This window comes from Lathyrus oleraceus, chromosome 1 (assembly GCF_024323335.1).
Source record: "Lathyrus oleraceus cultivar Zhongwan6 chromosome 1, CAAS_Psat_ZW6_1.0, whole genome shotgun sequence".
NCBI lineage: Eukaryota > Viridiplantae > Streptophyta > Magnoliopsida > Fabales > Fabaceae > Lathyrus > Lathyrus oleraceus.
In genome coordinates, this window is record NC_066579.1 from 93,939,993 (window position 1) to 93,966,547 (window position 26,555).

The following is a 26,555-nucleotide window of genomic DNA, read 5'->3' on the forward strand; positions in this document are numbered from 1 at the left end:
GTAATACATCACCTTGATCAGTTATGACATATCCATATCTCTCAGGCAGGTGACGTATCCTGCTTGACCTACGCTGGTCTTGTTCTACTTGAGCAGGTTGCTCTTCCACAACTACTTGTGTTTCCTGCTCTAATTCCTCCATAGGTGTATCAATGCTTTGTGATTCTTGAATTTCTTCAAGCTCTACTTTCTTCCCACTGATTCCTTTGGAAATAAAATCATTTTATAGGAAAACTCCAGTTCGAGCGACAAACACTTTGCTCTCAGAAGGATTGTAGAAGTAATACCCGCTTGTTTCTTTAGGATACCCCACAAATAAGCATTTGTCATATTTGGGCTCAAGCTTAGTTGAAATTTGTCGTTTCACATAAGCTTCGCAACCCCAAATCTTCATGTAAGACATATGTGGTTTCTTACCACTCCATATCTCATATGGTGTCTTCTCAACCTATTTGGATGGAACACGGTTAAGTGTGTAAGCTGTTGTCACTAGTACATATTGTAACAACCCAATTTTAGTATTTAATTATAATATTATTATTATTATATTTTATTTCATTATTTTAGAGTGTTAATTAATTAATTGGTTGTTAGGTAGTATAATAATCGATTATATTATTTAATTTGGTGTGTTAATTAATTATTTAGTTGATATGAGATATAATGAATAATTGAATTAATTAACTTGGTGTGCATATTGAGTTGGTTTAATTTATTCGAATTAAATAGAGATATTATAATACTAGGTATTATTGGGCCCAATAATTAAATTAGAGGTATCATTCTTTAAGCCCAAATAGAATACTAGTATATAAGAGGTGAGGAGAGTGAGGATTAGGATTATTTGATCATTTGACGGCAATAGAAAAAGAGAAGAGGAAAAGTAAGGAGAAGAGGGGAAGAACAAGAGAGAAGCTAGGGTTTCCAGAAAATTGAAGAGGTAAGGGGGGAATCCTTATTATTATGGGTTAGTATGATTGGGTCAATGGGTAGAAATATGTTTAGGTTGAAATCCATAAATATCATGGTTTTAGAATTGTTAGGTTTTGATAAGTATTCTTGATTTGTGGCGATTGATTGTGTTAAAACTGCAAATTAACGTTATATATTTAGATTATTGTGTGAGTTATAATTTTCTGAATGTTTGGCTTTTTACGGAATTGAAATCGGAGGTCCGAAAGTCCTCCAACGATGAAAAACGCAGAAAATTCTGCATTCTGTTTTTGTGTTAACCGGTTACCCTAGGGGCGTTAACCGGTTACTTGCTAAAAATCTGCCCAAAAATTCTGCATTTTGTTTTGTGTTAACGCATTCTGTTTTGCGTTAACCGGTTAACCAAAAGCGTTAACCGGTTAACACTGTTGAAAACCTGTTAGAAATTGTGTTCTGTTTTGCGTTAACCGATTAACCAAAAGCGTTAACCGGTTAACACTGTTGAAAAATGACAAATTAAGGATTTTAAATGCTGTAATCATTTTTAAATGAAATCTAATTGTGCGTATTTGATAATTAGTTTATATATGGTGATATGTGGAATGTTAAGATAGTAGAGATGATCTTAATTGCATATTATGTGAATGGTGTAATTGTTATGAATGTGTATATGTATCATTGGTGGATAATTCATAGAGTTGAATTATGGTGATATGTGGAATGTTAAGATGGTAGAGATGATCTTAATTGCATATGTGTTGGTATTTGTACATTCATTCATGGCATGGTCGGCTTCATGGTGGAAGCGGTGAAACTGTGGGTTCACATCGTTGATCCTTAATTGGAAATAGGCGTAGCAGACGTTGATCCTTAATTGAAAATAGACGTAGTGGCTTGGATTCTAGATATTGAATCGGAAAGCGGTGAAACTGTGGGTTCACATAGACGTTGATCCTTAATTGGAAATAGGCGTAGTGGCTTTGATCTTGTCCAGATCAGAAGCGTGGCTTGGATTCTAGATATTGAATCCGAAAGCGGTGAAACATTGGGTTCACATTGCGGTACCACATGCATAGAGTCACATGTCTTGCATTGAGTCACATTAGAGTTATGTGAAAATTGAATGTATGTGTTGATGTGATTGTGATGTGTGTATGAGATATGGTAATTGAATTTGATGATGTTTGGATACATAACTTGGCAAAGTATGTGATTATGTAATAATTGTAGTTATGTGTATTTTGGGAATATAGTATTGGATTTTAATATCGTACTCCTTGCGTTTTGATGGATGTTTGAAACATGTGAAATAAATGTTAGTTAGTATTATTTACATGTTTATACAAGGTGTGATGAATTCCATTAATTGTTAATTTAATCATTGTGCCTTATTATACTTCTTCATAATGATTTGAATTCTCACCCTTCTGTTGGAATGTTGCTTTACATGGCAACGTGCAGATACTCCAGAGTAGTATTGCTGAAGTAGGTGGACGGTAGCTCACTCGAGATTAGCTGGAGAGCTTCGGTGCTTTGTTTTAGAGACTAAGTAGTGAGTCAATGCTCTGGTCATGTAACACGGGGTAGATTAGTAGTATTGAACTCGTATCCTATTTGGATAAGTATTATATTATTTCTTGTGAACATGCTTATTTGCAATTGCTGTTTGAGAGGCCATAATGCCAACGATTCTGAATATGATTCTATTTTACCTTGAGGAGATTATTGAGAGATGATCATGGTATGGGACATGGATCATTTTATGAAATGCATGAGTATTCATTATTTTCCGCTGCGAACGTATATTCTTAAATATTCATGGTAATTGAAATATGTTATTTTAAATGACCAGGTGTATTGTATATTGATGATGAATGATGTTGGTTTTTGAAAGCTTATAGTTTTTGAAAACGTCGATGTGACGCCTGTAACACCTCAAAATTTGCCCTCCTCTCTTGGGACTAGCTTTACATATTGCATATTATTTTGTAGGTCATTAGGCATTACATATTTGCATATCATGTGGTAACATTGTGCAAGTCATCCTCATAAGTCTTGGTCAGAAGATAAAGAGGTTAAGGTTCAAGCCTGAGGGTTTATGGATTGGTCATTAATCATCTGAGGATGTGTGGTACAAATTAGGGTTTCTTGATTCCTCAAGGGGGTTGAGCTTGATCTTGGTTGAAATGATACATCATCATCATCATGGTCTTATCATCACCAAGGGATTCATTGCTTGATCAGATACTTTGAGATTAGGGTTTTTGACCTCTGGTCAACCCTAATCAACTGCATTGGGCCAATCAGGGCTTGTGAAGGGGATGAGGTTTTCAATGGATATGGGGATCATCATATGGTTATATTGAGCTTATGGAAGCTAGGGTTTCATCATTGAGCCATTTCATCAGGAGTTTGAAGCTCAAGTTCAACAGTCAAGCTGAAATTCATCTATCAGTCAGAAAAAGTCAACTGTGGTCAACTGTGCCTGAATTGATGGATTTGGAGGTGGGAGAGAGTAAGAGACACTTCATTCATGTCTAAACAAGTTTCATTTGACATTTCAAACATCAAGAATGAAGAAAATAAAATCAGATGGAAACTTTCCAAAAATAGAAAGTGGCTTGTAATTGAAAACTGCCAAAAATGGAAAGTTTTTCACCTCAAAATTACATGTCCAAAAATGCTTCAAATGAAATTTTGTCCAACATGAAAGTTGTAGATCTTGCTCTCACCTTTCCAAAAAGTCCAAAAACATGAGTTTCTCATTTGTGGTTGGCAAGTTATGGATTGATCATTGTCAAGAAAAGTTGAATTTCAAAGTGGCATACCTTTTGATTCACAAGGCCAAATGGAGTGAGGTTTCTTTGAGCAAAATTCTCTTGATGTCCTCTATCATGATCCATCATCACATTTCATCAAAACTCATCACATAAAAAGGCCATTTTTCAAGTGAACCAATTTTAAAAAGTGGAGGGAAAAAGGTGTTTTTGAGAAATATTCATTATTTTCACATGGTTCCTTTTGCACTAGCTCACATATAGCATTTGAAACTTGCTGCAACAAAAAAATTCTACTGTTACATTGGTTTGGCATAAGTAGGGTGAATTGACCAAATTGCCATTTAGCATAAAAGTGCATTTTCACTAATCCATTTCATTAGCACTAATTAGGATTAGAATCATCATTAACATAACATATAAAAGCCTAATCATAACTGTTTTTTGTTTAACCATAACAGAATTCAACATTCTAGATCTAGATCTCCAAAACCTCTTCACTTTTTCTCTCACTTTTTTTCCAAAAATTTGCATAAACATTGCATTGTTCTTCATCAATTCATCATCTACATGCATTATTGAAGCTAATTGAAGCAAGATTTCATCATTTCCAAGCCAAATTTTGGACTGTTAAAGTGAGGTACAACAATGGCAATTCAAGATTTCATCAAGATCGTGCGTAATTGAGCAACAAGACTTGTTCCATTCACTTCTACAAGCATCATAGAAGTTCTATTTTCACATTTCAAGGCCTAGAACGCGCGATTTAGCAACTGTCCTCAAATTAAGGTGAGTTTTCGACTTCAAAGATTCTTGAAATTGATTGATGCTTTGGATAGATCTTGTTTAGTAGAGAACTCTGCACTTTGAACCACTAAATTTGGTTGAGAAACGAGGAAGTTATGATGATTTGAAGTTTTGTGCACAAACATGTTTTGCTTCGATTTTTTTTTATTTATCAAGAATTAGGAAAAATTAATTTGAGATTGTGAATGTACATTGAAAGACCTTTCCATTGATGTATGGTTTGTGCAATTTGGTGACAAAAAGTTCTTGAGTGATGAATGTGGTGATGAATGTATGAACACATGAAGAACACTTGAAATATTTTCCAAAATAGGCTGTTTGATCCTCAAATTCGTGTTTGGCCGTGCGGATGCTGTTATGAACAGTAGCGCGCGCTGGCCTTATTCAAATCGTGGCCTCGGTTCGATCCCGGTTCGATCCCGCTGTACAGCGGTTCCCTTTTGCCTTGCCTATTTAATTTCCATATGCTTTCATGTGCTTTACATGCTTGTTCAACATTTTTTTATTTTTTTCTCAACATCAAAAATCCATATCTCACTCGTTTTTAATCCAAATTTGATGCAATTTTTTGCATCATTCTCCTTGTCATGTGCTTGATTTTATGGTGATTTTTAATAATATTTTGCACGTGTGGAAAAATTTATTGGCTAGGGTTTGTTTGAACATGTCATTTTGTGCACCATGCTCACTCTTTCATTCATGAAATTATGATACTTCATTAGAAATTCTTGAAATTTTTTGTGCATATTCTTGACTCTTTCCTGGTGATTTTGATGTATAGTTTGATAATTTTGAGTTTCTGGATTGATAGATATGATGTGATCAAGTTGAGTATGACAATGTGTGTCACACTATGTTATGTCCACTTCTTGAATTTTGTTTCCATGCTTATTGAATGCCATTTGCCCTGGATTTTTGCATGAGATTCCATCTGGATGTTAGGTTTAACCATGATTTTTTGTGGATTTCATTTATCCATTTTCCATTTGATTGGTATTTTTGTTTGCTGTTTAGTCATTTTTAGGTTTTTCTTGAGTGATCAACTTACATGACTTGTAAAATTCTCATTCCTTATCATATGAAGATGAAACTTGGTGGAGTGGTTCTTAACATGTTTAAATTCATTTTGGATTTGGTCCCATTCATTTTTCTTTTGTTTCCACTGTTTTACACTTGCTTGAAGTTGGTACATGAGTTGTGACCTTGTTTGAGCTTGTATTTGCATACCATGACTTCCTGATTTTAATTTCCCTACTTCCACTTGTCCAAATAGCATTAAATTTGATATGTTGCTCATTGAATGTGTTCTGTTTAGGCTTGAATTTTTGTGGAATTTATTGAGTTGTTTTGATATTGATTTGATTGTGATCATTCTGTTTGCTCTAATGTGTTTCCAAAGTGCATAGTTTGGCATGTTTTGTATATGAAATGGATTTGGTGCATAGTTTTGATGTGAGACCAATTGGACTTTATTCTGGAGTGATTTATCTTGATTCTTGTTGAGTTTCACTTGCTGTTTTGAATTTTTCATCTCCTTTTGACCCTAGGCTTGTCCTAGTGGTCTTGTTTCTCATGTTTGAATGTGCTTTTCAGGTTAAGAAGCAAATGCTTTAAGGAGATTAATGCAAGTTGATTGAGTTTGGTTGATTGTTATGAACTAACTTGTTCTATTTTGTAGGATGCTTAGCTCACTTGCTTTGGACTTGTGCTTTGCACATGTGATTGATTGTGTTGACTGTTGATTCTTATCTTGTCTGTTTTGACTTTGTGATTGGTATACTGACTGAATTAGATTGATTTCAGGTACTTTAGTCGCTAACAGTTCATCTTTGAACGTGCTTGTGCTGCTGCTTGGTTGTATAAACCAATTGAGGTAGAATTTCTTTTCTCCATGTAGTCTGGAAGACCTGGCCTGTTACTTGGCCAGGCAACTGTCTGAAGTCCTCCTTAAGAGGCAATGCCTGTGATTGTTTATATTTGTCCCCAAGCAGGAAAAGACCTTGATTAAGGCAATTGGCAGAACCCAAGGGATGTGAAATCCATCCCCTGCTATTCTTGTTGAGTCGTCCCTCTGCTCACACCGCTGTGTTGATGCATTGGGATATTAACCCAAGATCCATGTCCAGTTGTACAGTTGAGTCAGAGTCATGAGTGTAGAAGGGTTCCCACTTTCTGAACCCACACTCCTTTGTCTGAAGCTCTCCCTGGCCAGGGATAAGAGCTGTGAGGCACACCCCTCACTCACCTTTCATCTGGCTTCACCTTGACTCTCAATGTCAAGGTTAAGAGCTAACCTCACCCTGACACAGTTGTGTTGCTATTTGCAACTTAACCCTTGATTGAGCCCACATTTGTCTGTATATAGTGTGTGCTAACTGTGAATGTTTGATTTGTTTTGTTGATGCTGGCATGCTTTGCTTTTTCCTGGTTAGGATTAGCTTGCTGTTGTGCAAGTAGATAGAAACCATAACATAGGGCAATGATGCATGATAACATCTAGGCTCGAGTACAACTCCCTAGTAGTGTGTCTCCCTTTGTATCTGGTTAGAATTTCTTTCCCGTTCAGGGGAACTACGTCGCCCTGATCCTCATACCAGATGAGGTACGTAGGCAGGAGACCGTGCGAGGTCTCTCCGGGCACCCTTTTCCTTTTTTGCGTGCGTTTTGCTTGACAGCTATTAGGTCCGAGTATCCGACTCCCTTCTAGTCTGTGTGTGCACCCTTTTCTTTTTTTGAGTGCGTTGTGCTTGACAGCTAGCAGGCTCGAGTTCCCGACTCCCTGTTAGTCTGTGTGTTCAACCTTTTTTTCTTTTTGTGTGTGTTTGCTTGACAGTTGCTAGGCTCGAGTTCCCGACTCCTTAGTAGCTTGTTGCTTGTTTGTTCTTGTGTGTCAGGATATGGATGTAAGACCAGCGATTGGCTATCCGTATCCTGATTGTGTTTGTTTGGTTCGGAAGCCGATGTAAGTCCAGCGATTGGCGTTCGGGTTCCAGGTTTGCCTGTGTTTGTGTGTGTTTTGTTTCGGCGTGCGTGAGCCGAACTACGGTAGCTCTGATTCTCGTTCCAGACGAGATACGTAGGCATAGGATGCGATATCCTAGCGAGCCCTCTCCCCTTTTCTCCCACCTGTGTTGTCTTCAGTGTGTGTGTGTGATGTTTGTTTTAGCAACCTTTTTCTATCTTTTGAGCGTGGATCCCGTCGAGTACGACGGACGTGAGGGGTGCTAATACCTTCCCCTCGCGTAACCGACTCCCGATCCCATTCTCTTTGGTCGCGAGACCATATCTTTCCCAGGTTTACTTCGAGCGTTTCCTTTCCCTCTTTTGGGATAAATAACGCACGGTGGCGGCTCTGTGTTATTTTTGTTTTAGCCCGCCGGTTGTTTTTCGCGGATGCGACAACGCCCTTTTGTTTATATTCGTGCTTATTTACTCTGATTATATGTTAAGTATTTTGGGGTAGAAAAAAGGGTGTTACATTAGTGGTATCAGAGCAGGTCGGTCCGTCCGGCCAAGTTGCTTAATTATGTTTGTTCCCTAGTATGCGACATGTGTATGAAAACACTGTCGATGCTTGTTTTATTTTCCATTGGCAGGTTGGGAATGAAATAAGTGCGGGAGGAGTGTCTGCTTCTCTTGGATGTTCCAATTGTATCGAGCTTGGACATTATGTTGTTGCCTGCAAGAGTGCAGTGTTGGCTATTTAACCTGTTTTGAGAATGTTGTGCTTTTCCTGAACCCGAAGAGAGGTCGGATTCGAGGATGGTATTGGTTAGAATTTAATCGGGTGTATATCAACTGTTCTGAGAAGACGGTTATTTTTCCTGAGATTGGTGCGAAGGAAGATTGGTTTGTGTCTGCTAAACAAGTGGATGAATCGGTACAAGATGGTGCCGAGTTGTTTATGTTGTTGGCAACTTTGGATATTCGTGAGAAGAGGACGATCGAAGAATTGCCAATAGTTTGTGAGTTTGCAGAGGTATTTCCGGAAGATATAAGTGATTTACCGTCGGAACGTGAGGTTGAGTTTTCGAGAGATTTAGTTCCTGGAACTAGTCCTGTATCGATGGCTCCCTATCGAATGTCTGCTTGTGAGTTGAAAGAGTTGAAGAGTCAACTTGAAGAATTGCTTGAGAAAAGGTTTATTCGTCTTAGTGTGTCGCCGTGGGGTGCACCTGTTCTGTTGGTCAAGAAGAAAGAAGGTTCTATGAGATTGTGTGTTGATTATAGACAACTGAATAAAGTGACGATTAAGAACAAGTATCCACTACCGAGGATTGACGATCTGATGGATCAGCTGGTTAGAGCTTGTGTGTTTAGCAAAATTGATTTGAGGTCTGGGTATCATCAGATTCGTGTAAAGGCTGAGGATATTCAAAAGACTGCTTTTCGGACAAGGTACGGTCACTACGAGTACTCCGTGATGCCTTTTGGGGTGACTAATGCACCTGGTGTATTTATGGAGTATATGAATAGAATTTTTCATGATCATCTGGATAAGTTTGTTGTTGTGTTCATCGATGATATATTGATTTATTCCAAGAGTAAAGAGGATCATGCCAAGCATTTGAAGGTTGTGTTATCGATGTTGAAAGAGAGAGGAAGTTGTTTGCTAAACTCTCTAAATGTGAATTTTGGTTGAGTGAAGTAAGTTTTCTTGGACATGTGATTTCGAGTGGTGGTATTTCTGTGGATCCTACAAAGATTAAAGTTGTATCTCAGTGGGAAGCTCCTAAGTCTGTTGCTGAGATTATAAGTTTCCTTGGTTTGGCTGGTTATTATAGGAAGTTCATTGAAGGATTTTCTAAGTTGTCGTTACCGTTGACGCAGTTGACTAGGAAAGGTCCAACTTTCATTTGGACTTCGTGAAGGAGAATTGCGGTCCAAAACGCAGCGGAAATTAAAATTTTCTCCTTTAGAGATCCTTACGAATGATCATGATCAGTGATAGAATATTTACCTCTTGTGATGATTGAAACCTTTGGTGCAGATCTCTTGTGACGATCAAAACCTTTTATGCAGATCCACGAAGCGATCACGAACGTTGAACGATGACAACGTCTCTACTCAGTCCACATGAACGGGTTCCTTCAATCTCAGTGCTAGCTGGTACGAATGAAGGCTTTGAGTGAGAGAGAGAGAGAGTGAGAGAAAACGAAAATAATGCAACCGCAATGAATGCTTCTGCACAAGGGTTCTATTTAAAGAACCACTTGTGCGGGCTTCAAGCTAAAAGGCCCACTTAAGTGTATTTTGGCCCATATCTTATAATATGCCAAAAATCACTTAAGCCCATGGTACCTTACCATATTTCGTATTCTACTCAAGTACACCATACCTTATGATGTTCTATAATTCACTTAAGGGCACCGTACCTTACGGTATTCCTTAGTTACTCTATCTCTGATCAATCCGTCCTTTGTGTGTGACCCTGTAGGTTTTCGTGACGTTGGCAATTATATTAAATCATGCATTTAACATAATAAACAGTGAGCGGTATCTAGCAACACATCACTGCTACCCAAGACACGAAAATGTCAAGTGATCTGACAAAACCTTCTGTGATAATAATTATGTGTATAATTACCCTTTTGTCCTTATGTCTATATTGAACACAAGGCATAGACCGTGTCATCCTTGTCTAGTTCAATATTGGGCCCATAGACATTTATCCTGTTATGCAGGATGGGCAAATTCCATCTAGGTCACTCATGTCCCTCAGCATGCTTTGTGGAGTACCCATCAACTGTCTTTATGGTTATCCAGTTACGGACAATGTTGGATCAGCAATAAAACACTCGACTCTACATCTAGGGTCCATAGTGGTTTCAGGTCGAAGAGTGGAATACACTATTATCACCATGAGAATAACTTATGACACTTTGCATAACTTTCTATATAGTATTCTCATAGCGGGTCAATCCGGTATAAATATTACTCCTAATATTCATACCTATGTTTAAGACTTGATAACTCTTTATCCATGATCCATGAGATGTGATCATCAGTCTATAAACATAATAGTCTTAATGCTTTAATGTTATCCCACTTCACACTAAAGCTCGACTACAGATACTTTAAGAACAGTGTCCTTATGTTTAATGTGTTCTCATGATTAAGTCACACTTAATACATTAAACGGACTATCTATTCCAGGGACTTTATTAATCAACCATAATAAATAAAATGCCTTTTATTATTAATAAATAATTCGATACAAGTACCAAAAGGTATTGGCCTCTAGGGCTTACACCAACACTTCGCAGTGTGAAGCGAATTTTCAAGAGCTTAAGAGAAGATTGACTATGACTCCTATTTTGATTTTACCGGATTCGTTAGATACTTTCGTTGTGTATTGTGATGCTTCTTTGCTGGGTTTGGGAGGTGTTTTGATGCAAAAATGACAAGTGGTAGCTTATGGTTCAAGGCAACTTAAAGTTAATGAGAGGAATTATCCGACGCATGATTTAGAGTTGGCTGCCATTGTGTTTGTGTTGAAGCTTTGGAGACATTATTTGTTTGGATCGAGGTTTGATGTGTTTAGTGATCACAAGAGTTTGAAGTACTTGTTCGATCAGAAGGAATTGAATATGAGGCAAAGGAGATGGTTGGAATTCTTGAAAGATTATGATTTTGGTTTGAATTATCATCCTGGAAAGGCGAATGTTGTAGCCGATGCATTGAGTAGGAAGTCATTGCACATGTCGATGTTGATGATTCGAGAGTTTGAATTGTTGGAGCAATTTAGAGATTTGAGTTTGGTTTGTGAAGCGATGTCTTCGTGTGTTAAGCTTGGTATGTTGAAGCTTACGTGTGGCATTCTTGACGAGATTAGAGAAGGTCAGAAGTCAGATTTGAAATTAGTCGATGTTACGACATTGATTAGTCAAGGCAAAGGTGGTGACTTTCGGATTGATGAAAATGGTATCATGAGGTGTCGTGATCGAGTTTGTGTTCCGGATGTTGCGGATTTGAGAAAGAGGATTCTTGAGGAAGGGCAAAGAAGTGGTCTGAGTATTCATCCTGGTGCTACTAAGATGTATCAAGACTTGAGAATGATGTTTTGGTGGCAAGGTATGAAGAAGGATGTAGCGGAATTTGTGTATTCATGTTTGACTTGTCAAAAGTCAAAGATTGAACATCAAAAGCCGTCTGGTTTGATGCAACCGTTATCTATTCCCGAGTGGAAGTGGGATAGTATCTCTATGGATTTTGTTTCGGGTTTGCCGAGAACATTGAGTAATTGTGAGGCGATTTGGGTCGTTGTGGACAGGTTGACGAAATGTGCTCATTTTATTCCGATAAGGATGGACTATTCGACGGAGAGACTTGCTAAGTTGTACATCGAAAGGATTGTGTGTTTACATGGTATTCCGTCGAGCATTGTTTCGGATAGAGATCCGAGGTTCACTTCGAGATTTTGGGAAGGTTTGCAAAGTGCTTTGGGTACGAAGTTGCGTTTGAGTTCGGCATATCATCCGCAAACTGATGGTCAAACGGAGAGGACTATTCAGTCACTTGAAGATCTTTTGAGGTCTTGTGTTTTGGAACAAGGAGGAAATTGGGATAGTTTCTTGCCTTTGATCGAGTTTACGTATAACAACAGTTTCTATTTGAGTATTGGAATGGCACCTTTTGAGGCTCTTTATGGTAGAAGGTGTAGAACTCCTTTGTGTTGGTACGAATCGGGAGAGAGTGTTGTGGTTGGACCCGAGTTGATTCAAGAGACTACGGATAAGATTATAATGATTCAAGAGAAGATGAAGGCTTCTCAGAGTCGTCAAAAGAGTTATCATGATAAGAGGAGGAAGGCTCTTGAGTTTGAGAAAGATGAGCATGCGTTCCTTCGAGTTACGCCAATAACGGGTGTTGGTAGAGCTTTGAAGTCGCGTAAGTTGATGCCGCGTTTCATTGGTCCTTATCAGATTTCCGAGAGGGTAGGTGAAGTGACATATCGGATTGCATTACCACCTTCACTTTCTAATATTCATGATGTGTTCCATGTGTCTCAATTGAAGAGGTACATTGCGGATCCATCGCATGTTGTTCCATTAGATGATGTTCAAGTGAGGGATAATTTGACGATTGATACATTACCTATGCGAATTGAAGATCGAGAAGTGAAGAAACTTCGTGGTAAGGAGATTACTTTGGTGAAAGTGATATGGGGCGGAGCCGCCAATGGCAATATTACTTGGGAACTCGAGGATAAAATGAAGGAATCATATCCGGAGTTGTTCGTTTGAGGTATTTTCGAGGCCGAAAATCTTTTAAGTGGGGAAGAGTTGTAACAACCAAATTTTAGTATTTAATTATTATATTATTATTATTATTATATTTATATTTTATTTCATTTATTTAGAATGTTAATTAATTAATTGGTTGTTCGGTAGTATAATAATCGATTATATTAATTAATTTGGTGTGTTAATTAATTATTTAGTTGATATGAGATATAATGAATAATTGAATTAATTAACTTGGTGTGCATATTGAGTTGGTTTAATTTATTCGAATTAAATAGAGATATTATAATTCTAGGTATTATTGGGCCCAATAATTAAATTAGACGTATCATTCTTTAAACCCAAATAGAATACTAGTATATAAGAGGAGAGGAGAGTGAGGATTAGGATTATTTGATCATTTGACGGCAATAGAGAAACAGAAGAGGAAAAGTAAGGAGAAGAGGGGAAGAACAAGAGAGAAGCTAGGGTTTCCAAAAAATTGAAGAGGTAAGGGGGGAATCCTTATTATTATGGGTTAGTATGATTGGGTCAATGGGTAGAAATATGTTTAGGTTGAAATCCCTAAATATCATGGTTTTGGAATTGTTAGGTTTTGATAAGTATTCTTGATTTGTGGTGATTGATTGTGTTAAAACTGCAAATTAACGTTATATATTTAGAGTATTGTGTGAGTTATAATTTTCTGAACGTTTGGCTTTTTACGGAATTGAAATCGGAGGTCCGAAAGTCCTCCAACGATGAAAAACGCAGAAAATTATGCATTCTGTTTTTGTGTTAACCGGTTACCCTAGGGGCGTTAACCGGTTACTTGCTAAAAATCTGCCCAAAAATTCTGCATTCTGTTTTGTGTTAACGCATTCTGTTTTGCGTTAACCGGTTAACCAAAAGCGTTAACCGGTTAACACTGTTGAAAACCTGTTAGAAATTGTGTTTTGTTTTGCGTTAACCGATTAACCAAAAGCGTTAACCGGTTAACACTGTTGAAAAATGACAAATTGAGGATTTTAAATGTTGTAATCATTTTTAAATGAAATCTAATTGTGCGTATTTGATAATTAGTTTATATATGGTGATATGTGGAATGTTAAGATAGTAGAGATGATCTTAATTGCATATTATGTGAATGGTGTAATTGTTATGAATGTGTATATGTATCATTGGTGGATAATTCATAGAGTTGAATTATGGTGATATGTGGAATGTTAAGATGGTAGAGATGATCTTAATTCCATATGTGTTAGTATTTGTACATTCATTCATGGCATGGTCGGCTTCATGGTGGAAGCGGTGAAACTGTGGGTTCACATAGACGTTGATCCTTAATTGGAAATAGGCGTAGTAGACGTTGATCCTTAATTGGAAATAGACGTAGTGTCTTGGATTCTAGATATTGAATCGGAAAGCGGTGAAACTGTGGGTTCACATAGACGTTGATCCTTAATTAGAAATAGGCGTAGTGGCTTTGATCTTGTCCGGATAGGAAGCGTGGCTTGGATTCTAGATATTGAATCGGAAAGCGGTGAAACGTTGGGTGCACATTGCGGTACCACATGCATAGTGTCTTGCATTGAGTCACATTAGAGTTATGTGAAAATTGAATGTATGCGTTGATGTGATTGTGATGTGTGTATGAGATATGATAATTGAATTTGATGATGTTTGGATACATAACTTGGCAAAGTATGTGATTATGTAATAATTGTAGTTATGTGTATTTTGGGAATATAGTATTGGATTTTAATACCGTACTCCGTGCATTTTGATGGATGTTTGAAACATGTGAAATAAAAGTTGGTTAGTATTATTTACATGGTTATACAGGGTGTGATGAATTCCGTTAATTGTTGATTTAATCATTGTGCCTTATTATACTTCTTCATAATGATTTGAATTCTCACCCTTCTGTTGGAATGTTGCTTTACATGGCAACGTGCAGATACTCCAGAGTAGTATTGCTGAAGTAGGTGGACGGTAGCTCACTCGAGATTAGCTGGAGAGCTTCGGTGCTTTGTTTTAGAGACTAAGTAGTGAGTCAATGCTCTGGTCATGTAACATAGGGTAGATTAGTAGTATTGAACTCGTATCCTATTTGGATAAGTATTATATTATTTCTTGTGAACATGCTTATTTGCAATTGCTGTTTGAGAGGCCATAGTGCCAACGATTCTGAATATGATTTTATTTTACCTTGAGGAGATTATTGAGAGATGATCATGGTATGGGACATGGATCATTTTATGAAATGCATGAGTATTCATTATTTTCCGCTACGAACGTATATTCTTGAATATTCATGGTAATTGAAATATGTTATTTTGAATGACCAGGTGTATTGTATATTGATGATGAATGATGTTGGTTTTTGAAAGCTTTTAGTTTTTGAAAACGTCGATGTGACGCCCTTTTGTTTATATGCGTGCTTATTTACTCTGATTATATGTTAAGTATTTTGGGGTAGAAAAAGGGGTGTTACATTAGTGGTATCAGAGCAGGTCGGTCCGTCCGGCCGACCAAGTTGTTTAATTATGTTTGTTCCCTAGTATGCGACATGTGTGTGAAAACACTGTCGATGCTTATTTTATTTTCCATTGGCAGGTTGGGAATGAAATAAGTGCGGGAGGAGCGTCTGCTTCTCTTGGATGTTCCAATTGTATCGAGCTTGGACATTATGTTGTTGCCTGCAAGAGTGCAGTGTTGGCTATTTAACCTGTTTTGAGAATGTTGTGCTTTTCCTGAACCCGAAGAGAGGTCGGATTCGAGGATGGTATTGGTTAGAATTTAATCGGGTGTATATCAACTGTTCTGAGAAGACGGTTATTTTTCCTGAGGTTGGTGCGAAGGAAGATTGGTTTGTGTCTGCTAAGCAAGTGGATGAATCGGTACAAGATGGTGCCGAGTTGTTTATGTTGTTGGCAACTTTGGATATTCGTGAGAAGAGGACGATCAAAGAATTGCCAATAGTTTGTGAGTTTGCGGAGGTATTTCCGGAAGATATAAGTGATTTACCGCCGGAACGTGAGGTTGAGTTTTCGAGAGATTTAGTTCCTGGAACTAGTCCTGTATCGATGGCTCCCTATCGAATGTCTGCTTGTGAGTTGAAAGAGTTGAAGAGTCAACTTGAAGAATTGCTTGAGAAGAGGTTTATTCGTCCTAGTGTGTCGCCGTGGGGTGCACCTGTTCTGTTGGTCAAGAAGAAACAAGGTTCTATGAGATTGTGTGTTGATTATAGACAACTGAATAAAGTGACGATTAAGAACAAGTATCCACTTCCGAGGATTGACGATCTGATGGATCAGCTGGTTGGAGCTTGTGTGTTTAGCAAAATTGATTTGAGGTCTGGGTATCATCAGATTCGTGTAAAGGCTGAGGATATTCAAAAGACTGCTTTTCGGACAAGGTACGGTCACTACGAGTACTCCGTGATGCCTTTTGGGGTGACTAATGCACCTGGTGTATTTATGGAGTATATGAATAGAATTTTTCATGATCATCTGGATAAGTTTGTTGTTGTGTTCATCGATGATATATTGATTTATTCCAAGAGTAAAGAGGATCATGCCAAGCATTTGAAGGTTGTGTTATCGATTTTGAAAGAGAGGAAGTTGTTTGCTAAACTCTCTAAATGTGAATTTTGGTTGAGTGAAGTAAGTTTTCTTGGACATGTGATTTCGAGTGGTGGTATTTCTGTGGATCCTACAAAGATTGAAGTTGTATCTCAGTGGGAAGCTCCTAAGTCTGTTGCTGAGATTAGAAGTTTCCTTGGTTTGGCTGGTTATTATAGGAAGTTCATTGAAGGATTTTCTAAGTTGTCGTTACCGTTGACGCAGTTGACTAGGAAAGGTCCAGCTTTCATTTGGACTTCGCAGTGTGAAGCGAATTTTCAAGAGCTTAATAGAAGATTGACTACGACTCCTATTTTGATTTTACCGGATTCGTTAGAAACTTTCGTTGTGTATTGTGATGCTTCTTTGTTGGGTTTGGGAGGTGCTTTGATGCAAAAATGGCAAGTGGTAGCTTATGGTTCAAGGCAACTTAAAGTTCATGAGAGGAATTATCCGACGCATGATTTAGAGTTGGCTGCCGTTGTGTTTGCGTTGAAGCTTTGGAGACATTATTTGTTTGGATCGAGGTTTGATGTGTTTAGTGATCACAAGAGTTTGAAGTACTTGTTCGATCAGAAGGAATTGTATATGAGGCAAAGGAGATGGTTGGAATTCTTGAAAGATTATGATTTTGGTTTGAATTATCATCCTGGAAAGGCGAATGTTGTAGCCGATGCATTGAGTAGGAAGTCATTGCACATATCGATGTTGATGATTCGAGAGTTTGAATTGTTGGAGCAATTTAGAGATTTGAGTTTGGTTTGTGAAGCGATGTCTTCGTGTGTTAAGCTTGGTATGTTGAAGCTTACGTGTGGCATTCTTGACGAGATTAGAGAAGGTCAGAAGTCAGATTTGAAATTAGTCGATGTTACGACATTGATTAATCAAGGCAAAGGTGATGACTTTTGGATTGATGAGAATGGTATCATGAGGTGTCGTGATCGAGTTTGTGTTTCGGTTGTGGCGGATTTGAGAAAGAGGATTCTTGAGGAAGGGCAAAGAAGTGGTCTGAGTATTCATCCTGGTGCTACTAAGATGTATCAAGACTTGAGAAAGATGTTTTGGTGGCAAGGTATGAAGAAGGATGTAGCGGAATTTGTGTATTCATGTTTGACTTGTCAAAAGTCAAAGATTGAACATCAAAAGCCGTCTGGTTTGATGCAACCGTTATCTATTCCCGAGTGGAAGTGGGATAGTATCTCTATGGATTTTGTTTCGGGTTTGCCGAGAACATTGAGTAATTGTGAGGCGATTTGGGTCGTTGTGGACAGGTTAACGAAATGTGCTCATTTTATTCCGATAAGGATGGACTATTCGATGGAGAGACTTGCTAAGTTGTACATCGAAAGGATTGTGTGTTTACATGGTATTCCGTCGAGCATTGTTTCGGATAGAGATCTGAGGTTCACTTCGAGATTTTGGGAAGGTTTGCAAAGTGCTTTGGGTACGAAGTTGCGTTTGAGTTCGGCATATCATCCGCAAACTGATGGTCAAACGGAGAGGACTATTCAGTCACTTGAAGATCTATTGAGGTCTTGTGTTTTGGATCGAGGAGGAAATTGGGATAGTTTCTTGCCTTTGATCGAGTTTACATATAACAACAGTTTCCATTCGAGTATTGGAATGGCACCTTTTGAGGCTCTTTATGGTAGAAGGTGTAGAACTCCTTTGTGTTGGTACGAATCGGGAGAGAGTGTTGTGGTTGGACCCGAGTTGATTCAAGAGACTACAGATAAGATTAAGATGATTCAAGAGAAGATGAAGGCTTCTCAGAGTCGTCAAAAGAGTTATCATGATAAGAGGAGGAAGGCTCTTGAGTTTGAGAAAGATGAGCATGCGTTCCTTCGAGTTACGCCAATAACGGGTGTTGGTAGAGCTTTGAAGTCGCGTAATTGTGTGAGTTATAATTTTCTGAACGTTTGGATTTTCTGAATGTTAAATATTTAGAGTATTGTGTGAGTTATAATTTTCTGAACGTTTGGGTTTTTACGGAATTGAAATCGGAGGTCCGAAAGTCCTCCAACAATGAAAAACCCAGAAATTTCTGCATTCTGTTTTTGTGTTAACCGGTTACCCTTGGGGCGTTAACCGGTTACTTGCTAAAAATCTGCCCAAAATTTTTGCATTAACCGGTTAACACTGTTGAAAAATGACAAATTGAGGATTTTAAATGCTGTAATCATTTTTAAATGAAATCTAATTGTGCGTATTTGATAATTAGTTTATATATGGTGATATGTGGAATGTTAAGATAGTAAAGATGATCTTAATTGCATATTATGTGAATGGTGTAATTGTTATGAATGTGTATATGTATCATTGGTGGATAATTCATAGAGTTGAATTATGGTGATATGTGGAATGTTAAGATGGTAGAGATGATCTTAATTGCATATGTGTTGGTATTTATACATTCATTCATGGCCTGGTCGGCTTCATGGTGGAAGCGGTGAAACTGTGGGTTCATATAGACGTTGATCCTTAATTGGAAATAGGCGTAGCAGACGTTAATCCTTAATTGGAAATAGACGTAGTGGCTTGGATTCTAGATATTGAATCGGAAAGCGGTGAAACTGTGGATTCACATAGACGTTGATCCTTAATTGGAAATAGGCGTAGTGGCTTTGATCTTGTCCGGATCGGAAGCGTGGCTTGGATTCTAGATATTGAATCGGAAAGCGGTGAAACGTTTGGTTCACATTGCGGTACCACATGCATTGAGTCACATTAGAGTTATGTGAAAATTGAATGTATGCGTTGATGTGATTGTGATGTGCGTATGAGATATGGTAATTGAATTTGATGATGTTTGGATACATAACTTGGCAAAGTATGTGATTATGTAATAATTGTAGTTATGTGTATTTTGGGAATATAGTATTGGATTTTAATATCGTACTCCTTGCGTTTTGATGGATGTTTGAAACATGTGAAATAAAAGTTGGTTAGTATTATTTACATGGTTATACAAGGTGTGATGAATTCCGTTAATTGTTGATTTAATCATTGTGCCTTATTATACTTCTTCATAATGATTTGAATTCTCACCCTTCTGTTGGAATGTTGTTTTACATGGCAACGTGCAGATACTCCAGAGTAGTATTGCTGAATTAGGTGGACGGTAGCTCACTCGAGATTAGCTGGAGAGCTTCGGTGCTTTGTTTTAGAGACTAAATAGTGAGTCAATGCTCTGGTCATGTAACACAGGGTAGATTAGTAGTATTGAACTCGTATCCTATTTGGATAAGTATTATATTATTTCTTGTGAACATGCTTATTTACAATTGTTGTTTGAGAGGCCATAGTGCCAACGATTCTGAATATGATTTTATTGTACCTTGAGGAGATTATTGAGAGATGATCATGGTATGGGACATGGATCATTTTATGAAATGCATGAGTATTCATTATTTTCCGCTGCGAACGCATATTCTTGAATATTCATGGTAATTGAAATGTGTTATTTTGAATGACCAGGTGTATTGGATATTGATGATGAATGATGTTGGTTTTTGAAAGCTTTTAGTTTTTGAAAACGTCGATGTGACGCCCTTTTGTTTATATGCGTGCTTATTTACTCTGATTATATGTTAAGTATTTTGGGGTAGAAAAAGGGGTGTTACACATATCCCCAAAAGGAGTTTGGAAGATCAGCATGACTCATCATGGATCGGACCATGTCTAACAAGGTTTGATTTCTTCTCTCAGATACACCGTTCCATTAGGGTGTTCTAGGAGGAGTAAGTTGGGATAACATCCCACACTCTTTCAAATGGTCATCAAACTCTAGGCTTAAATACTCACCACCTCTATCTGACCAAAAAGTTTTAATATTCTTACCTAGTTGGTTTTGTACTTCATTCTTGAATTCCTTGAACTTTTCAAAGGACTCTGATTTGTGTTTCATTAAATACACATAACCATATCTACTGAAATCATCAGTAAATGTGATGAAGTGCTGAAAACCTCCTCTGGCTGGGATGTTCAGTGGTCCATATACATCAGTATGTATGAGGGCCAAAAGATCATTAGCTCTTTCACCTTTTCCTGTGAATGGAGACTTCGTCATCTTTCCAATTAAACAAGATTTGCATGTCTCATATGATTCATAATCAAAAGAGTCCAAGAGTTCATCTTTATGGAGTTTGGAAATGCGTTTCTCATTTATATGGCCTAATCGACAATGCCAAAGGTAAGTTGGATTTAACTCATTAGGTTTCATCCTTTTAGTATTAATGTTATAAATAGGCATTTCAAGATCAAGGACATATAGTCCATTGTTCATTTGTCCAGTAGCATAGAATATATCATTCAAATAAATGGAGCAACAATTGTTCTTTATTATAAATGAAAAACCAAACTTGTCTAAACAAGAAACAAAAATAATATTCCTGCTAATTGCAGGTACGTAATAACAGTTCTCTAACTAAATTATTAAACAACTAGGTAAAATCAATACATAATTTCCTACGGCTAAAGCAACAACCTTTGCTCCATTGCCAACTCGTAGGTCAACTTCACCTTTTGTCAAATATCTACTCCTTTTTAGCCCCTGCACATTGGTACAAATGTGAGAACCACATCCAGTATCTAATACCCATTATGCAGAAGTAGATAAATTAATTTCAATAACAAAAATACCTGAAGTTGAAGTCTCTACTCCATTCTTCTTATCTTCAAGGTACTTTGGGCAGTTTCTCTTCCAGTGTCCGGTCTTACCGCAATGGAAGAAGGTGCCTTCCTTTTCTATGCCTCCACTAGGCTTTAAAGTAGGAGAAGTGGGTTTGGGTTTGGCAAATTCCTTGCCTTTCCCTTTATCACCCTGCTTGGTGGGTCTTTTGTTCGGTTTCTTTCCATTTCCGATCATTAGAATGAACTTCCCTTTTGACTTCAAATTCTGCTCAGCAATTCTTAACATGGCTAGCAGTTCAGGAAGAGATTTGTCCATATCATTCATATTTAAATTAAGGACAAATTGACTGAATCTATCTGGCAACGATTGCAAGATCAAATCAGTCGCAAGTTCCTTTCCGAGGGGAAAACCCAACCTCTCAAGGTTCTCCACATACCCAATCATCTTGAGCACATGGGGACTTACAGGGGCTCCCTCAGCTAACTTGCCTTGAAAAAGGGCTTTTGAAACTTCAAACCTTTCATGCCTTGCTTACTCTTGATAGAGCATCTTCAGGTGTTCGATCATACCGAACGCTGCCATGTTCTCATGTTGCTTTTGCAACTCTGAGTTCATAGTAGCTAGCCTGAGGCAAGCAGTTTCATTGGCATCACCGACATGCTTCTTATAAGCATCTCTTTCTGCCTTAGGTGCAAAACTAGGAGGTTCCTCTTCAGGAACAGGTTTCTCCAAGACATACAGCTTTCTATCATGTTTGAGGACAATCCTCAGATTTCGGTGTCAATCCATAAAATTTGTCCCAAATAATTTTTCCTTGTAAAGGATTGATCGCAAAATGTTGTTAGAGGTGTTTGTTGTCATGGTAATCTACATGAAAATAATGAAAATATAAGTATCAATAACATATTTAATTAGGCCTTTAATTAAATATGCTCCCACTATTTTACTCAAAACAAATGACCCTCACCATTTGATTCGGAAAATCCCGTTGGAAGATTTTCTAGTGGGTCGAGATCCACATTTCAATTTGTTTTAAGTCTGTGTAGGCGGATTACCCAAAACTAGGTTATTTAGGTAGGAAGTCCTTCCAATTGTATCTAATACAACTCTCGAATATTTTAGTTAGGTGAATAACTCCTTATTCCAATCCATCACATGGATCATTTCCAACTCTTGCTTCTAAACATATATAATCTTATTATAATTTGTTTAGTTAAGTTTGACCCATTGTTTTAGCAATTGGATATTACAATTATCCCATCGCATCTTACTAATATAGAATATGCACCTCGCGTAGGTGAAACCTACATTATTCGATACTAGTCTTGATGAGTGCTAAAACTTGGAAAGCATAAACTTAATATTTAATTTGAGGGAATTTGCAATTATTCTGATCTCACCGACTTATTTATCATATAAATCGTCTCTCACATGCATCAACATACATTCAAATGCATCAACATACATAATGAAACAGTTATGGCCCCTAGCACAATTATTCTCCCAAGCCAATGAGAGAACCTAAGTTAACCTAATAACGATCTAAGTTTCTCCAAGCAAGATCTTCAAGGTTGTCCTCCTTTGATATTCTATTCTTCTCTTTCTTCATAACATTACATTATATAAAAGAAACTCGTTTTACATACCAGGAAGTGAGATGAGAAAAGAACTTACATTAAGAGATTAAAAGAGAGGCACGACACGCAGGTCGTATTTTAAAATCCCAAAACAAAATAAAGGAAAACTAAGGCCATAACCGATCACCACAAGACAATAATAATAAACACATTATTATTATTAATTTAAATTTTGTTAATTAATTAAAACCAAATTAAATTTCGGCGATCGATCACACTACGCAAAGTTAGTCGGGGGTCCGCTACCCGGTCAGCGGACGGGGGTTCCGTCATTAGCCCTTGCGCAATCACAACCCTAATCGCATAACTCTTTGACAGCATAACCCTTGTGCCGTCATTAACCCTAATGCACTAATTTCAGACCGTCAAACACACCTCGATTGTTAATTCAGTATGATTGACCAACATGTAATTGCTTCACCATACTAATGTCGGATCAAGAAGCAAATGACCATTGATCGCTCAAAGGAAAACAACCATTAAGTGTTTAAATAAACGAAATAGAAACAGTATATCATATATACCGTATTTTGCATCAGGATTACTTATATCATATATATAACTTGATTGATCTCAATTGTGTAACCTATGGACGATCGATGTATCACTGCTTCACCATACTAACGTTGGATTCCAAAGCATAGTGAACATCAATCATCCAAATCGTACACACATGATGCCAAATTTAATAATCATTTATTCTTTGATTCATTCTGTCTTTTAATCGTATTAATACAGAAAATACAGAAAATAAACAGCTATCAGATGCATGGTTTCGTAAGTTGCTCTGATACCACTGAAGGAAAAGAGCGATTCAAAATGCAGCGGAATTTAAAAATTTCTCCTTTAGTGATCCTTACGAATGAGCATGATCAGTGTTAGAATCGTTATCTCTTGTGGCGATTGAAACCTTTGATGCAGATCTACGAAGCGATCACAAACATTGAATGGTGACAACACCTCTACTCAGTCCACACGAACGGATTCCTTCAATCTCAGTGCTAGCTGCTACGAATGAAGGCTTTGAGTGAGAGAGAAACAAAATTACAACTACACAAATGCTTATGCACAAGGGTTCTATTTATAGAACCACTTGTGTGGGTTGCAAGCTGAAAAGCCCACTTAAGTGTATGTGGCCCATATCTTATAATATGCCAAAATCACTTAAGCGCGTGGTACCTTACCATATTTTGTATTCTACTTAAGTACATCGTACCTTACGATGTTCTACAATTCACTTAAGTGTATCGAACCTTACGATGTACCTTAGTTACTCTATCTTTCATCAATCCGTCCTTTTATGTGTGACCTTGTAGGTTTTCGCGGCATTGGCAATTATATTAAATCACGTATTTAACATAATAAACAGTGAGTGGTATCTAGAAACACATCACTACTACTCAAGACACGAAAATGTCATATGATATGACAAATCCTTTTGTGATAATACTTATGTGTACAATTACCCTTTTTCCCTTATGTCTATATTGAACACAAAACATAAACTGTGTCATCCTTGTCCAGTTCAATATTGGGCCCGTAGACATTTATCCTGTTACGCAGGATGGGAAAATTCCATCTAGGTCACTCATGTCCCTTAGCATGCTTCATGGAGTACCCATCAACTGTCTATATGGTCATCCAATTACGGACAACATTTGATTAGCAATAAGGCACTCGACTCTACATCTAGGGTCCATAGTGGTTTCAGGTCGAAGGGTGGTATACACCACTATCACCATGAGAATAACTTATGACACTTTTCATAACATTCTATATAGTATTCTCATTGCGGATCAATCCGGTATAAATATTACTCTTAATATTCATACCTATGTTTAAGACTTGATAACTCCTTATCCATGCTCCATGAGATGTGATCATCAGTCTATATACATAATAGTCTTAATGCTTTAATGTTATCCCACTTTACAACAAAGCTCGACTACGGATACTTTAAGAATAGTGTCCTTATGTTTAATGGGATCTCATGATTAAGTCACACGTGATATATTAAACGGACTCCCTATTCTAGGGACTTTATTAAACAAACATAATAAAGAAAAAACTTTTTATTATTAATAAATAATTCGATACAAGTACCTAAAGTATTGGCATCCAGGGCTTACACCAACAATAAGTGTAAGAAAGTCTTTAATATCAAAAAGTAGGTAATATTTCTAAGCGAGACGAAATACCACTAAAAGGTATAGTAGAAGTTAAATATTTTAACTACTGAGGTATAAACTTCATGGGTCAATTTCCTCATTCTAATTCTAATGTTTACTTTCTGTTTTGTGTTGATTATGTCACAAGTGGGTTGAAGTCATAGCTTGTAATGATAATGATGCCCAAACAGTTTCTAACTTTTTGAGAAAGAATATTTTTGTTAGTTTCAGAGTCCCCAGAATTTTGACCAGTAATTGGGGGACACAGTTTTGCAACAAATACTTGGAGAGTGTGTTGGCCAAATACAATGTTAAGCACAAAGAATCTACACCTTACTGTAGCGGTGTATTCGTCGCTATATGATTTATCGATTAAACCATAAGCAAAGCATACAATGATTTTCGAGTCGCCACCGCATTTTTATTTATCCAAAGGACTGGCTAAAAAGCGAACAAAAGCCTAAGAAGTTTTACACGTAGAAAACTAATAAAAGATCAGAGAGTCTGGGTAAGGGGTAAATTACGCAATGGGAAGGTGTTAGGCACCCACTACGTCCTAGGTACTCCTAGGGAGCCCTTTTCACACTTGTTGTACTAAATTGTTATTTGTTATGACATAAGCATTGTGCAAACATGATTGGGATGGTGAGAAAAGAATATACAATTTTATTATTGGGTTTGAACGGATGAACCCGCTGCCTACGTACCTTCCATCAAAGGTAAGGATCAAAACGCCGTAGTTCGGCTAAAAGATTTCCAAAAGGTTGGTGGATTCAATTTTAAACAATAGCACTGAGGCTTTTCATTATCAATGGGAGAAAACTCGACCAAGACCAACATCCACCATGTGAGGATAGCTTCGACGCACTAGAGGGGTTAACCCTGTTTTCAGTACGGAAGTCTTATAGTCGACTCACTAAAGATAAGGTGAGGTTTACATCAACCACAATGATAATTGAAACCTATGGCTAATGTGTGAAAAGATTAACAATGGACAAAGCCAAAACAAGTGAATGGGTGAAGTTAATTGATTGTGATTATGAAAATGGAGTCAAAGTATGATTAAGATTAATTCAAATGAGTATTATGAAATGAAGTTTGAAAAAAGTCAAGGACTTGGGTCCAGGTTTTTAGTTTGGAAAACATGAAGATGTTTGCACAATATCTATGTTAAGTTTGAAATCAAAGTATGAAAAGGTTTAGGACATAATGGGGATGAATGGATGAAGATGGATCGTAAAACTTCTTAGAAGGTTCACCTCTTGAAATCATATAGAAGATGATTCAAGTGTGTCCTTTGGAATAGGCAATGAATAATAATAATGTAAGCAAACAAATGATACCGGATACCATTCAATGGTCTTACTCCAATCTCACAAACAAAAGCGGATACCGGATACCACTAGATGGATTTACACCAATCTCCTAAAACAAAACTGGATATCAGAGGCCACTCAATGGACTTATACTAATCTCCTAAAACAAAATGAAACTTGGATACCGGATGCCAATCTGTCTGGACTTATACCAATATCCAACATATGATCATAGGAAAGCAAATGCCAACTTGCAGGGACTTACAATTGCATCCTCACATAAACAAACAAAAGCAAAACATGGATGTTAGATGCCAATCTGTCTGGGCTTACTCTCACATACACAGTATGATCCTAGGAAACAAATGCCAACTTGCAGGGACTTACAGTTGTATCCTCACATACAATCAAACAATGCAACATGATCACAGGA